The sequence below is a fragment of the Protopterus annectens genome, chromosome 8.part0, assembly GCF_019279795.1.
Source record: "Protopterus annectens isolate FY-2018-M chromosome 8.part0, PAN1.0, whole genome shotgun sequence".
Taxonomy (NCBI): domain Eukaryota; kingdom Metazoa; phylum Chordata; order Ceratodontiformes; family Protopteridae; genus Protopterus; species Protopterus annectens.
In genome coordinates, this window is record NC_056741.1 from 322,160,912 (window position 1) to 322,174,075 (window position 13,164).

Below are 13,164 nucleotides of genomic sequence, written 5' to 3' on the forward strand. Positions count from 1 at the left end.
GTATACTTAACTTGCAGGGGGTGTGGGGGCACAGCTCCCCACATGGGGAGTGAAGGGGTGGCTTGCCCCCATGCAAAAATGAAGAAAGAAATCTGCACAGACCAGTGTTACTGGACTTTATTATTTACAGTTTAGTGTGACACCATATTTAACGTTCACTGTGTTGGCCAAGTCTAACAATTTGCTGAATTTAAATATGATGTTTAGGTCGTCTGCTGAATATGAACTTAAGACAATTGGGGTTTGATGATTAGTTATTTGATAAAATAACTGTTTGATGAAGTGATATAGACCCACAATATTAACAACAAATAATGCACTAGTGTAGGGTTGTCACACGTTTGCACTACGTCTGCAAGAATCACAACAGTGTGAAACACAAATATGCATAAACATATCCTTTAATTTAATGTAAACTTTTAATGAAACAGAAATACTTAAAAATAAAGTACTACTTCTAAAATACAAAGTAAGGAATTAAACTTCAGAAATGTGTTTTGCAGGGAAGCAAGCCTCTTGTAGTCTTTTTTTAAACCTTTATTGAATTATCACTTGTGACCAAGGCACACAAGTTCACATTTAGAAACATTATGCATCACATACATTGTCAAACATCATATACTCAAAGCAACATTATATAAATTGTTCAATTCCTGCCTTCTCTTAAATGTCATTCCTCCTGCAAAACATTTTTTCTGTATATTGTTCCCACAATTTCCATTTTTTTCTATGTAATTTACTCCTACCCTTTTCTAATGATCCCACTTCCTGTACTTTTATCTCTATTACAATATTCACTACTTCAAATATAGTTGGTTTAGATTTTGATTTCCATTTTCTAGCAACTGCTTTTTTGGCAACCACCAGAAATAAACTTAACAAGGCCTTACTATGTCTAGGCAATTCAGATCCTGTATCCAGCTCAAAAAAGTAATTTCCTTAGTTACACTCATTTGTTTGCAAAGTATTCCTGACAGAGTACTCTGTAAGGAATTTTTAAAGTCTGCCAACTCGTTACACTCCAAGAACATATGCTCCCATGTACGTCTTTCTTCCCCATTACACCTCCAACATTTGCCATCTACCTAAGGAAAAATCTTTGGAGTCTATTTGGGAAATAAACGTTTCTATGCAAGCACTTCCAGGCAAAAATCTTAAATCTTCTAGGTTTTGATGCATATTTGAGAGACATACATATGTCCTCCCATTCATTCTTTGTGAATGGAATATCTAAGCTTTTCCCAGTCTTTTCTGATGACTACTGATTCCTATAGCTATCGTACAATATTTGATATACCCTACTAATTATCCCTTTAATAGCAGTGTCTGTTCTAGCTTCAATTAAAAATTCAGCCATTGCAGGACTTTCATTTAGGATTACCCTATGCTTTTCTTCTTGTCTACTCTGATATCAATCCCTAATAGGGAAGGCAATCTCTAGCCTGCAATCCAAATGTTTTCTTTGCCTCTTCCCATTCTATTACCTTCCCCTCTCTAATTATTTCTTCCCAATACCTTGGGTCCTTTGCCAGGTTCAAGTAAATTCCAGCCCCCTCTTGCCTATTCTCTGTACCCCTAATTAGAGTCATCCCTACTGGCAAAATCTCCTTTCTCCATTCCCATGTTGGCTTAGTTCTTAGTATACATTCTGCTACTTTATGGGTATAATATTCTGTGTGACTGCTGTCATTCCTCTTAAGGATCTGTGTCCAAAATCACATTTTTTCCTTATTTCTTGAATTTCCTCCACTTCATCATCATCATCCCTTTCACTTTGAAATGTAGATTTCTGCTTGTGTTATGTATAAGAAGCTGAACTGTGTAGATCTAAAAAAAATCCATTTAAATTGGGTAATCCTAATCTCTTTATTCTATAGGAGGACCAATTTATTCCCCTTGACTCTTGCCCTCTTTCTCCCCAAAATAAAATCTTTCAACTCTTTATTAATTATTATCCACAAATTCTCCTCTGATTGATAAAAACATGCCTGACCTGTGCATAAAACTAAAGGGACTAAAACATTTTTACTGGTTGTATCCTTCTATCCATGTCCAGAGGCAAAAGCTTAAACTTTCTCAGTTTTTGTATTATCTTTTGTTTAGTCTCTTCCCACATATCCTTAGCTATCACAACATAATCCTTTTTACTCCATACTCCTAAACACTTCATTTTATAATGTCGCCATAAATATAAGTATTACTAAACCAATCCATGTGTAGGTACAACATTTAGAGCTATAGCTTTTCTTTTATCTTCATTAATTTTATATCTCAAAAAAACAGGAACCATCTCAGAATGTTCTACAACACTGACATTTCCTTCTCTGGTTCCATCAGGTGCAAAGTAATATCATCTGCAAAAAAGGCCAACTTTGCTTGAGCACTATACTAATTTAACCTTGAATTTCTAACTCCCTTAATATTCTTTGCCAATGGTTCGAAATATAACACAAATAAAAAAGGATGAATAGAACACCCCTACCTGATTCTTCTGTTCAGACACAAATTATCAGAGAAAAACCCTCCTACTTTGATTTTTGCCTCTGATCCCTCATTTATCCTTTTAATTAACCTTATTATTGTATCAAGAAATGCAAATGCTTCCATTGTCCTACTCATAAAATCCTAGCTTACTCTGTCGAATGCTTTCTCTGCAACAAGACCCACCAATAACAGAGTTACTTTCTTACATTCTGCTTCCCTCTGGATCATCATTGTTCTATTACTGTTGTCAAGTGCTTGCCTCCCCTCCCCAAAACCACACACTAGTCCATACCTATCAATTTTAGCATCACCTTTACCATTCATTTAGCCATTATAAACACTTTAGAATCATTGTTTAAAATGAAAATAGGCCTATATGAAACTAAATCAAACGGGTAAAGTCTTTAGGCATTATAGCCACTGCAGCTTTTTCCGGGATGTTGGTGCTTTTCCTCCTTTTATAATTCTGTTAATCAAAATTGGACAGATCTTTATCACTTTCTACCGTCCTACCTTCCAAACATTCACCAGAATACCATCCATTCTTGCAGACTTTCCTGGAGACTGATTTTACATTATTTTACTTCTTCTCCTCCTAACTTAACTGTTAGTTACTGAGCCTCATCTGCCTCTAACCTTGGCATAGCTAAGTCTTCTATAAACATTTCCATTTGTGTTTTTCTTGATTTCCCCACTTTTCTGCTTTATACAAATTTTCATAAAAAAATTTTGAAATATCTCTATTAGCTTTACAGGATCGCTGGTTAGTTTTTGTTACAGGCTCCCTAAGTTTGCCAACAACTCATTCTATTTTCTGTTGCCTAATCCCTCATGCCAAAGTTTTTGTGCTCTGGAGCTATTATCGAAAAACAATTGCCTAACAACAATCTATCTAAACTCATGCATATTACCCAGGTACTCCCTTAGTTTCTCATTAGTACTCTGCAATTGCACTTCTTGTTCTGTGAGATTCCCCTTATTTTGCAATACTTTAATCTTTGACAGCCCTTCAAAATAATTCATATTACTTTTTATCTGATCTCTGTTTCTTTATTTCTACCCCATTTTTAACTCTACTTTTATTTTATCCCACTCACCAGCTATAACTTCTAGAGTACTTTATATCTTCCCAAATAACTTTAAGACATTTTCCACTGCCCATTCCTTACATTCCTCTCTTTTGGGTGGGGAAACGCCAATGTCTCATTTTATCTGCACTTTTTATCTTAGTAATTATTGGCGCCTGATCTGAAATACATGTAACTCAAAGTTCTCAATTAAATGCACATGTTTTCTATGAAATAAAATTTCAGTCTAGTTTAACTCAGTTGTTGGAATAATACGTAAATTATTTCAGAGGTTTTTTTTTATATGAAGTCTGTGTGGACCAAAAGCAGATGTATTGAACTTTAGTACGCTTAAATATTGTGCAGTGTCATTTCCTTGATGCTCCAGTGTGGTTTTGGTTTGAAGTACATTTGAAGTTTGCCACATATTGTTTTTCTCTTTTTTTTGTTGGAATTCTTTCAGAATTCCTACCAATGAATTCATGTCTTTCATATTAAATATTTTCATAAATTTCTTCAGAAATCAACCATCTTTTATTTATTTTCCCTTCTGGACCTCCCACATTCATCCTTATTATTACAAATCAAGTTCTTGTCTCCACCTCTAAGTAATACTTCCTGCTGAAAGCTGATTATATCTAAAAAAAAGAAATGAAATTTCCATAACAGCAGTTTTAGGTAGAATATAAATATATGCCAGCATAATCCTCATCTCTTGCCAGTAGTTCCTTACTACCACAAATCTGTCATCATTATCTTTTTTTAATCTTCTGTCACTACTGGTGCTCCTCTAGCAATTAATATAAGTACTTCTCTTTTCCTTTGTCCATGACATTCTTTACAAAACTCATCATGAAATCCTTTGTTTATTAAATTCACATGACCAGCTCTTTCCAAATGTGTCCCCCTACAGTATTGCTACGTGCATTCTGTATTTCTTAATATAAATAATTATTCTTTCCTTTTGGTCTATACCTATGAAACCATTCATATTCCAAGATAGTATGGAAAGTGTCTTCATTACGGTAAGAAGGCATTATTTCCACCTACAACATAGGGAAGCCTTTTTAAATATCTATTTCCAGCTTTTGTGATAAATGCATCCATTAACATTTAGTGGATTAATCTTTTATACAGTTTTTTTTCTTATCATCAACGTTGGAACCTATGCCACATTTTACAAGGCTTTTTGTTTAAATAAAACACCTCAAACAAAAAAACAAATACACCCCCAGATCCTGTTAACTTAACATAAATACATATAACCTGAGATTGCTGTTTATCCATGTTACGAGGCATGTTATTGCCTGTGCTTCTACTTACATTAATTAGTGTTCTTTTTTATTTTTATTACCCTCTGCCCCAGATGTGAAAAGAACTTGCAAGCTTTCAGGAATAGTTAATTTTAGTTTTTGGTCTAGCTTTTCTTCTCTTTTTGCACTGTAATGCCTATATTTTTAATACTAAAATGAAAAAAAGCAACAGATGAGAAAAATGAAGAAAGGGCATCTGCGTATTTTATTAACTTTATCACAAGCAAGAACAACTAGAAATACTTTACTATAAATACGCAATTTATATTGTAAAAAGTTTCATAGAAATACTGCTAAGAACATAAATTGTTTTACTTACAGATACATTTTTCCTTCTTCTTCCCCTCCCCTCAAAGCCCTTCCAAACATTAAAGACCTGAAGTGAGGCAAATGCGTTTCAGTTCCCCACAAGTTTAACAAAATCAATAAAAGTCCACTCTTTCCACTTATTCTTATACAGCCATGTTTCACAAATACAACTGATGCTTTGCAGTCTCACATTTATTTAATAATTTTCATGCTGCTGGTCTTATTCCTATTCACCTCCACCTCCCAACTCCAGATTCTGGTTCAGTTCTATGGTACTCCCAATTCTTCTGGTCAACTCCTGTGCTCTTCTCTGTCTCTCAAGAATTTTCCTTTGGAAAATTAGAAAAGGTTTCACTAGAAAAGTCTCTCCATGTGCTTTAGTATCAGAAGAATGAGAAGCATAGTCCCCTTTCTGCTTGAAGGCTCACTTTTTGTTGGACAGACTTTTTCATTTCCTCTTTAGCCTGTTTTGCATCAAAAATTTACTTTGATTCTCCTTAAAAAAATATTCTGAAGACAGCTGGATACAGCTGCTTGAATCACACACCTGCCTCTCCACATTCCCTCATTACTGGTCATTACTGAAACAAATGTGTTTCTCTTCTACCTGGTGTATAGTGAATAATCAGTTACCACAAACACCCCAATGTCTCCAACTTTTATTACTTGACCTCTTTGCACAGTTTTGTCAACAGCAACTCTTTCTACTGGTAGGTTTACATCTTTACTAATTAAAAGTGTTGCTTGCTTTATCATGGCCATATTTGGAGCATACAGATGGTGTGCCCTCATTCCCACTGTGAAATACCAGTCCAGTTGCTTATTTGTGCCTTTATAAAATGAATACAGTCTGTTTCTTTAGGTTTCTCTGATATAGCAGAAAATCTCAGATTTTCTTTATGTGCTCTGCCCTCTAATTTTACCATTTTTTAAACATCTCATCTGCTGCAGCCTACACTCAACCAGCTTGTTCTTCACTTTGACGTCTGGTTGTTGTAGTTTCATCAGCTCATCTGAATATCTATTTAAAGCTTCTTCCATTTTTTCCAGTCGTTTGTTATTTGAGTTGATATACTCCTTCATTGTTTTGTTTATTTCAATCAACTTTGAGCACATTTGTCTTATTGTTTCCTCCTGATTACTGGAAGCCATGTATTGCACGGAAGCTGGATCTTGAACTGCTTTTTGCTGAAAAGCTGCAGGATTCTTCCCAGTCAGTGTTTTTGCTTCAAATTTCCTAGTTGAATTTCTTTCAAGTTCTCTTAGTTTCTTCTTTGCTTGCATCCAGGTAGTATAGTTACTAGCCAGTGACTCAATTTTACTCAGTTTGAAAATATCACTGACTGTATCTCAGTTTATGTTTTCACAGTGAGAGACCTGAGGTTAAGCTGTTGATCAGTGTGCAGCCATCTTGAAAGTCCTCAAACTTCCTGCAGTCTTCACATGGGAAGCTTCAATCCCTAAAGTGCCCATAACCATACCAGAAGAATGTAGAGCCCCTGAAATCACAGACACTCAGGATAAAACAGCCCTCTCCAAAGCCAAAAACACAGCATCAATGGGACCGGACGGTGTCCCAGGCTGCATCCTACACGAGCTCAAATAAGAACTAACCCCTCACCTAAACACACTGTTCAAACTCAGCCTCTCCACAGGCTATGTACCCATAGAGTGGCACACAGCAACGATTATTCCGCTCCACAAAGGTTGAACCACAACAGACCCCGGGAACTATTGCCCTATAAGCCTGACTAGCTTGGTCTGCAAGGCTATGGAGCTCATCATCATGGAACTCATTAACAGAGACATTGAGAACCTCCAAACACTGGACCCTACCCAGTTTGGCTTTGTTAAGGGCAGATCATGCCTCCTAAACCTGGTGGACTTCTTTGAGACATTTACCAAGGCTACAGATCTGGGAAAGGTGGTACACACAGCCTACCTAGACCTTGCAAAGGCCTTCAACACCATTTCCCATTCTGGTATTACTGACAAGCTCACCAGCCTGAACATAAACCCCTACGTCACAAGATGGGTTGCCAACTGGCTCACAGATAGAACCCACATGGTGAGAGTTGCAGGAGCTAGGTCCAACTCTAAACTGGTTAAAAGTGTCATTCCCCAGGGCTCAGTCTTAGGACCCCTCCTGTTCGGTATATACATCTCAGAGGTACAGGCAAGCACAGGAGGACTATGATGACCAAGTTTGCACACAACTGCAAACTAGGGGCTATAACTGACTCTCCGGCTGACACAGACATCCTCCAAAAGGGCCGAGACGGATACCTGGTGTCAAAATCATGGCCGCAAGCTAAATGCTAAGAACTGCATAGTCATCCCCTTTGGAAAAAAGAAAGTACCCACAAACTATCACATAGGTGGTAGTCCCCTAAATATGGAAGACGTAATAAGGGATCTGGGGACCCAAGTAGATAGTAATCTCTCCTTTGATAATCACATTGCCAAAGTGGTCAGAAAAAGGCTTCGCATCCAGATCAAAAGAGGTCATTGTGCCCCTCTACTCATCACTCATCAGACCCATCATAGAGTACAAAGCCCCATTTGGGATGTACCTTACAAGACACCTGCAACAGCTGGAAAGACCACAGAAGTACTTCACCAAGAGGATCACTGGCCTCAAACAGATGCCCTATGCAGCTCGACTTAAGAAACTCCAACTGTACTCGGTTTCATACCGCCTACTCAGAGGTGATCTCTGCCTGAAATACAAGGCCATGTCCAACCCAGAATTGATGGACATGCTCCACCTAAAGAAAACCATATCCCCTCGAGCCACATGCTCTAGGGATCTAAACCTCACCATAACAATAAATAGGACGTGCTGGAGGGATAGATTTTTGTCCCAGAGACTTCCCATGCTTTGGAACAAGATTCCAATCTACATTAGGCAGAGCTCCTCGCTAACACTCTTCAAGAGAAACTTTGACGAGTGGATGGAAAACAGAAAGTTTACCCCGGGCATCACTTCAGTGGCTCTGCTGGACAGAGGCAAGGGAAACTAATCTAAGTGGGCGGCGAAAGCGAACACATTCTGGCTAGACTTATAAATGCCTTTGTGCAGATAGCCTAGTACCTACCTATGAATCTATGAACCTTTCCCAACATTCGGACCTCACATTATTCAACTCAATTACCTTACGCACATCAAAATACAAATAGCACGAAAAGGGTTCCTAGACTAAAATCAAAAATCTTTTATAGCCCACATGAAATAGTTTAATATCATCTCATAAAACCTGGACATAAAATCATCTTACAATACCAGCAACCAAACACTTTCCTAAACTGTGTGAAAGAAATGCAAATCAAACAGCTGCAAACTTATGAATGACAACCCCCTCCCCCGGGAATCTAGAACAACTTCACTGTAACAGTGCAATTACAGAGAAGGGGGAAGCAATGTGTGGGTATTTAATGCATTCTCACTGACATGGAAATTCTTGAGGGGGCAGGGTGAAGTTCAGAAAAATAATAAGGACTTGCAAATCATAATTTGCAGGTAACTCAACTCATGTTAAGGCTTGTTTTAAAATGTAATAAATGACAAATAGTCACTGCTTCCAGTTATGAATAAAATAGCAATTTCAAAGTTAGATATAGACATATTCTGTAAGTTCATCTGGGTAAATAGATATAAGCATATTCTGTAAATTCATCTGGGGAAATGTCAGTGAGTTACTTGTTTCTAGAGAGTAATTGTGGGAACGCACATTAAAAATTAGATTAAAAAGAGATAAGGCGACCCTAGGATGATAAATAACTACTTTTTATGCATGGAGAGGGTTTGCATTCCTAGGACAAGGATATCTATAAACCTTGATATTGATCCCACTATAAGAGCCTTTCTGTAGACATAACACATACCAGAAATGAGAACAACAGGACCATGGTGAGGACTTCTGTGGTTTATACTGTTCAACTCTACACATCACTTTTGGGAAATTATAACCACGTTGACATAATGTAATTGGGAACATTATTTTACTAAACATAGCACAGTTTCACAACTGTGGTAAAACAATCTAGCACTATACATAAAACAATTTTAACAGCTATCACCTCTGTCAGAAAAATGTACATAGGTTTAAGAACCTTTACTCTTTCTTGTTAAAGCCAAAGTGAGCTTTGTGTTCACCTTTATCAGCATTCATTCACCTGGACATGAATCATTCCATAACTTTCTGTGGCAAAAATTAAATGTAATATAGACATCTTCTTGACTACAATTTTATATGCAATGATCCCAAATATGACACTTATTTTGATGCACTCTACTTCTTCTCGCCTTTAAGGATCCCACCTCTGTGTCTTTAATTTCTTTTATAATGCACAGTAAATCCTCTAAATTTGGTTTAGTCTTTGATTTTAATTTTCCATTATTGCAATTTTGCCTATCAACAACATTAAACTTAAGGTCTTACTTCTAACCCTAAACACCAACTCAAAAACATCATCTCCTTAGCGCCTTTAAAATTTGTATCAAATTATTCTGTAAGGCATCTTTAAATTAAATCAAATCTGAACATTTCTAAAATGCATGTTTCCAGGTTCCCCTCCCTTCCTTTCCACATCAACACCTGCTCCCCATTTGGGGGAAGATCCTTTGAAGTCTGTTCAGTGTATAAAAGTACTTATGTAAACATTTCCAAACAAATATCCTGAACTGTATGGATTCTGTTGCATATTTTGGTGTCCTACAACTGCATACTCATTGTCCTTTACAATCTGTTCATCTATTTTCTTTTTACAGTCCTTTTTATGCTCTTCTGATTTATTCTTACAGTTCTCAGGAAAAATCCTATAAGCCTTTTTTTATGACTTCATCTACTCCTGGCTTCAGCAGAAATTCCACCAGGGATGATCTATTACTTCTTCTTTGTGCTATATTTGTCAACACTCAGCTATTAAACCCGATATGTCAGAAAACCCCTTAACATACAACTCAAATATCTGCTTAACTTCCTCCCACTACACTATGTTTCCTTCCTGATGCAGCTATTCCCATACCCAAATACTGCCATTATCTAGTCTCACACTGCCACACAGACAGTATCCACCACAGAATTGCACTGCAGAACCCTGGCAGCTGTGAAAGTTTTAACACATTTTGTACTCACCCCCCCCCCCCCAAAAAAAAAAATCCAAAGTGCAACAGAGTAAACTGCCTAACAGCATTCAAAGCTATTGGTTAAAGAGATGTTCTTTGTGTCTGCAGTCTCTGTGGCAGTGCTACACGTGTTAACAGATTTTAGACCCACAAGACACTTTGCACTGCTACATTTTTTTCTTTGTAACTGACTATACATTGGATCAGTGAAAGCTCCATGTATGACAATGAATTATGATCAGGTTTTTCCACTCAAAAGCAATACTAAGTCAATTTCTACTGACCATGATCTTGCTCTGCTTGGGAGTGGCATTTTGCTGTGCATTTATTTAGTTTTTTAATTAATTTAATATTTTTAACAAATAAAGAATGGTGAAGGATAAAAAGGATATGGCAATATTTTCAGAATTAAAGGAGATGTTCAAGTGCCTTCTATCCAGTATTAAGTATGAAAACCTGAAATAACATTAAACAGCAATACTGTAATAGCCCCACCTCTGAGGACTCTTGAGTAAATGTGTTTTCAGCTATGAGCCCAAGTTCAACTATGTTTATGTCACATTCACTGTAGCAATATGAAAATTACTGTGGCACGGTGGTGGACATTTTGCTGCTCACCTTTTCCATCACAGTATCTTATGTACCAGCAGACTTATGGCATATAGGGAAAACACTCTGACTACAACCTAGATGAAGTACAGTTTTGTACCTACCATAAATGTAGATGTTCGAGTGTATACACTGCTGCAGTCATTACACTTGGGTTATCCTGCCGTCAGGCGGTTCCCCAGTCGGCCTGAGTTCCAAAGTCTTGGTCAGGCGTCAGTTGCTATCACCTCCTCCCTGACGTCAGTGCGACAGGGGTATACAAGATGCAGCCGACGCCATTTTCTTCAGTTTTACTTGTCCCAGATGTCAGGTGCCCCCAAAAAGGTAGGCAATTCAAATTGCTAATAATACATACATACATAAGAAAAGCAATCAAAAACTTTCAGTTACCAGCAAATACTCCCCATAGGTAGTAAAGGGTAGAAGACATAGGTACGTACAAGCAAGTAAGAGGGGAAGGAGGGAGGGTAACCTAGATTGCAGCCGTGTATACACTCAACATCTACATTTATGATAGGTACAAAACTGTACTATGTTCATCGTGTTACACTGCTGCAGTCATTACACTTGGGTAGAATCCCAAAGCTGAGGTAGGGTGGCTGGTTCTATAAGGCATTAGGGGTGGCTATTAGGACCTGCAGCACTGCAGTGGCAAAGCTAGCTCTGGATTTAGAGTATAGAGGCAGATAGTAATGTTTGGTGAAGGTATGTACAGAACTCCAAGTTGCTGCTTCCAAAATGTCCTTGGTAGATACTCCTCTGAGGTAGGCAGTCAAAGTGGCTGTTGCCCTGGTGGAGTGAGATCTAATGCTGTTAGGTACAGGTTTCCCATGGTGTATATAGCAGAAACGTATACAGTGTCCTATCCATTTTGAAATGGTCTGTTTTAAAATGGCCTTTCCCTGTGCTCCTGCAGGATATGCTACCAATAACTGCTCAGTTTTTCTGAAAGCTTTGGTTTTGTCCAAGTAGAAGTGTAACTGCCTGTGTATGTGCAAAGAATGCAGAAATCTCTCCCCTTTATTCTGTGGATTTGGATAAAAAGTTGGCAAGTGAATAGTTTGGTTTAGAGCCACACTTGATACCACCTTTCGCATAAAAGTAGGGTTTGTTCTTAAAGACACTCTGTCTTGGTGGAAAATGATGAAAGGTTCCACTGCCATTAGTGCCTGTAATTCTGAAACTCTTCTTGCTGATGTTATTGCCAGGAGCAGAGCAGTTTTCCAAGAGACATATTTTTAATCTGCTGTGTTAGCTGGCTCTAAGGGAGGTAAAGTTAATTTTTCCAACATGAAGTTGAGGTCCAAAGTTGGGGTAGGTGCTCTACAGGGCAGTCTTATGTTTTTAGCCCCTCTGAGGTATTGTTTTAGCAAGGGATTAGAAAAAAATTGGTGGATCCGTGTTGTAATGAGCAGAGATGGCAGAGGCGTGGATCTTGATGGATGAAAAGGAGAGGCCTTTGTCCAGCATCTCAGTTAAATATTGTAGTATCTGAGGAATATTTGGGACAAGAGGGTCAAGGCTGTGAGCCTGGTTCCAGGCACAGAATTTCTTCCATTTATCCGAATAGGCTTTCCTGGTGCTAGGCCTTCTGGCTACCAGAATGACATCCATAACAGCTTTGGAGAGAGGCATTGCTTGCTCGACTAAGGAATTTGCCATGCAGCCAGGTTTAAAGTCTTTAGCTGGCTGTGAAGTATCTGATTGTTGTGCTGAGTCAGAAGATGTGGGATTTGAGGCAAAATCCAAGGTGGTCCTTGTGCCAAGTTCTTTAAGATTGGGTACCAGTGCTGGCGTAGCCAGTCTGCGGCAATCAGGATCATCTTTGGCTCTTCTTGCCTGGCTTTTACGAATACCTTTGGAAGGAGAGGTAGTGGTGGGAAAGCATATACTTATAGGTTTTTCCAGCTGAATGAGGGGGCATCCACTTTCCATGCTTGTGGGTGGTAAGTCCTTGTGCAGAATTTCTGTAGCTGGCAGTTCATTGGGGATGCAAACAGAACTATGTCCGGGCTCCACCATTTTTGTGTCATCATTCTGAATATTTGTGGATTCAATTCCCATTCGTGGGGATCCATGATGTTTCTGCTCAAGTCATCTGCCAGTGTGTTTTTTTCTCTCCCGGCAGGAATTGTGCTTGCAGATGAACTTGATAGGTCTGGCTTGTCTGCAGAGGGGATAAGAGTGAGTGCCCCCTTGCTTGTTTATGTACCACATAACTGTGGTGTTGTCTGTCTTTAGTAGTAGTTGTCCT

General features: G+C 38.2%; 1 protein-coding gene across 2 annotated transcripts in view; it reads right to left on the minus strand.

The window, feature by feature from the left end:
- The window catches only part of PTPN13 (protein tyrosine phosphatase non-receptor type 13), a 1,949,788-nt gene that overhangs the window by 685,082 nt on the left and 1,251,542 nt on the right, over positions 1-13,164 (minus strand). The gene's annotated exons all lie outside the window — the stretch shown is intronic.